Raw genomic sequence first — 3,680 nt, 5'->3', positions numbered from 1 at the left:
CATCTGTTAAGTATTTATTGTATTTGTTTGATTGTGTTGAATTTAAAAAATGCAGTGGGTACGCCAGACCAAAAAATACTGCCTGTGTAACAATGCAGCAGGTCCACCAGACCCGGGAACACTGGCTGTGTAACAAAATCTGAATGAAGGGCTATAACAGACTATAACAAGGACATACAAGATCTTTTTATTAGGCTTTTCACTACATTTCCTACTGGATGTGGTGATGCAGCCTGAACTATAGCATGTTGTGACCATGTGAAGGAGAAGCAATGATACCAAGGTCCTTGCAGATCACTAAACTCCTGGAGCAGTCACACACAGTGAGGCCATAAACCCTGGGTCCAGTGTCATAGTCTAATTCTTTTAGTCACTACCCAGAAACCTCATGTCTATAAGTCAGGGTCTGATAGAAGACTGTCCAAAAAACAAACAAACAAGTGCTTCAGCTGATTTATAGAATTTGTAGTGAAACTATGCCCACTCCTTGACACACCTGAACTCTTCTGTTTGGATCATATGACCCTGTTAATAGAACAACCCACTATCCAGAAGAGAACCTGTCAGAAACGGTGCTGCCTGCACCTGACAGTAGTCTAAAATGAATGCATTTTTCCTCATAGAAATGCAAATTTATACAGCAAAAGTCCTTCAAAGTCTAATCAGATCATCTATTATAGAGGAGTGCATGTCAGGTTTCCAAGGGAAACCTGCAGTGTAAGTATTAGGTTTCTGGCATGTATTGTTCGTGAGTTATTATATCCTCAAGACTGTGCCTACACAGACTGATGCCACAGTGATGCATGAGGTCCCACATCTATTGCACTAAAATGAGACAAAATGTGGAGCAATCATTTCTGAGATCATTATGACATCAGATTTTGCTCTGCTCCTCTCATGAATTGGACCCAATGGGCTATATTTAATAACAAAACATATCAGAACAGCACAAACTTGAAATTGCTTACTTTACAAATAAAAGTCTGCAAATTATAGTTGCCATAAGTCACATCAATTATTATTAAAAACAGTCTTTTGTCTACAAAGATGTTACAATAATCCTGTGCACAGCAAGAGACAGCATTAACTGCTCATCTATCCAACTGGGTGCCAAGGGGGAACAGGACTTCCTGTGCACACATGGTCTTCTTTATTTAATTTGCCCACATGACTGCAAGTTCACAAGCACAGCATTGCGCGTTGCAGCTTCCTTGGGCTTGATCATATGAGTATGCACACTGGACTTTTGGATGTGGATGATGATCTGGATCAGCACTGATTGTAAACCTAACCTTCTGTGGGCCATACCCTACCTCTCCAAACAGTTTCATCAAAAAAAATTCAATACTATTTGAGTTATGCTGTAAACAAACCAGCCAACCAATAAACAAACCAGTCAACAGACTCTACTAAAAACATTACCTCCCCCTCGGTGTAGACTTACAGACTTTTCCTGCTTTTCTCTGTGTCTTTTCAAACCAGAGAACAGGTACCATATTAGAAACAAAATTAAGAGATGAGTGTCACAAAACTCTCTCACTCATTACTCCAGATTGAGACTGTAGAAAGAAATTCTTGATAAAATGATATAGTGCTATGTTATGTATTTGCAAAACTGTTTAAAAGATTGTTTAATCTGCTTGACCTTTATAATGGCTTGACCTGTGCACTAGAAATGCTGTGTGTCTGAGTGCAGACTCAGAACAACAGGAAGTTGCGCAGATGCAGACTGAGATGAGTGGACTGTCTGCAAGAAGAGATGTGAGGAGGTAACATGCAGGACGGTTAAGTCCAACAAGACACAAAAAGAGACCATTTCTGTGAAAATGCAATGTACGGAAGAAGTCTATTACGACATCTGCCATTTTAAAAGCACAGTACTTCCTGTGGTTTCTCCCTAATATTGCTCTCAGCATTTTTTTCCTTGTTTTAGTATTTTTTTTACTGTGCACATCTAAAGAAAAAACTAATGCTGTAAATGTTTTTGCACCTGAATAAATACAATCCGTCTTTCTCCTCTATGTCTATATCACCACAGATTTCGTCCTTGTTACCTCAAAGTGCCTCTTTCAGAAGCTGAATGGGGCCCTTTTCACCCTGAAAGCATTTAAATGTAGCTGGTAGGATATGGCCACTCTGTCTTCACTTTAGCAAGGTGTGTCAAGAGTTCAATGGTGTTTTGTGGAGCATGAAGCTCTACAACAGAAGCAATAGTGCACTGCAAGAAAATAAAGTGATAGTAATGCACCGACAACACCATATTTCCTAAAGAACATCTCTTGAGAAGAGACTTTTTTGATGTCTCGCCTTGATTTGAAGAGTCTTTTGTGCAGTACTTCGAAGGTGTCCCAAGAGGGATGGTGGTGAAGATGGTCTGAGATTTAAATAACAGTCTTGATCCAGATATCCACTGTAATATAAGTGTTGAAAGAACCCAAGGTGTAGATAAACAGTATTTATCAACACAACTATATCTATATGCTTTGCAGTGATGAAGTTTATAGCATGGTCGTTGTTTTGTTTACCTGGATGTTCATGTCCCTGTAGGGTTCAAATTCAAAGGGGCATAATGCAACATTTCACGATGATGGGCAAGGCCCTCTGCCCTCAAACAGCTGCTGTGGCATACAATGATCGCTGCACATTTGGAAGATGACATGACCTCTGTCAAATGGTAGGTACTTGTAAACAAATACTACAGTGTCACATGTACAGCATATCTATTGCCTACTTCATGGTCCTTCTCCCTGTACTGAAAGATGAACCTTTCAACAAATTTTCCTGCATTTTTATTAATTCAGCAGCTTTTCCTTATCCATAAAAACTCTGTAGGTCTGGTGTGCCGATTTGTTCAGTTGACGTATGGCTTTAACTGAACAGGGTTTGAGTTTTTCCTCTGAAATTCATGGTTTACTTTGTTGAAACAAGGTAATAAAATACACAAAAATGTGTGGGAACAATTATCGGTAACACTTTACAATAAGGGTACATCAGACTGGCCTCACATAATCCACACCAATTTGTGATCACGTTCTGGAAGAAAAAAAACACTGGTGAGTGAGAGTAAACATGGTTTAGGTGGCTTAGGATTGTTCACAAACTACAACTAACTGATATAAATCATGCCAAAGGCTATCAAGTCCCAGAAACAGTCATTATCTATTATAGGTCATCCTTACATTCATAAGTGAAATATTAAATATCCACATAGGGAAATATCCTTTAGCTGAATGGGGAAATACCATAGGGGAAGACTTAATGGAAACAGATCCAACACAAGTTTCACAGTACCATGACTACTCAATGGTGGCCAGTGTTAGAAAGTATTTGCATTACATAACTTGATGCACTAACAAAACAAACATTTCAACAATTGCAGTATTCTGCTGACAGCTTTTATACATAAGAAATACAGTTGTGATCTGGGCATGAGGTCTCTATTTTACACAAAAAGTAAGCATGACCACAGAAAAAGCAAAGCACCTGCAGCACCAGTCAGATGTATAAAGCTGAGAATTCTCTTTACAGCTATTCTTTTGCATAATAAAAAAGGGAAGTACTAACCATTCAAAGTGGTCGGCCTTATTGGCAGGTCTCAGCTTCATTTTACCATGACACCTTGCACACGTCACTTTTTTTTTTAGCAAATGTTTCTTTTGGAGCCATTTTATTAACTTCAA

General features: G+C 38.8%; 1 long non-coding RNA gene across 1 annotated transcript; it reads right to left on the bottom strand.

The window, feature by feature from the left end:
- Positions 1 to 2,308: 2,308 nt before the first annotated feature.
- LOC109959566 (uncharacterized) lies at positions 2,309 to 3,674 on the bottom strand. The gene is made up of 3 exons (XR_002274860.1): positions 3,565 to 3,674; positions 2,526 to 3,033; positions 2,309 to 2,410 (listed from the first exon to the last, which is right to left on the bottom strand). It is a non-coding gene; the product is annotated as an uncharacterized LOC109959566 (long non-coding RNA).
- Positions 3,675 to 3,680: the final 6 nt, after the last annotated feature.

Source organism: Monopterus albus, unplaced genomic scaffold, assembly GCF_001952655.1.
Source record: "Monopterus albus unplaced genomic scaffold, M_albus_1.0 scaffold39.1, whole genome shotgun sequence".
In the NCBI taxonomy this organism is placed as follows: Eukaryota; Metazoa; Chordata; class Actinopteri; order Synbranchiformes; family Synbranchidae; genus Monopterus; species Monopterus albus.
The sequence above is the reverse complement of the archived record's forward strand: the minus strand, read 5'-3'. Positions and strand labels throughout refer to the sequence as shown.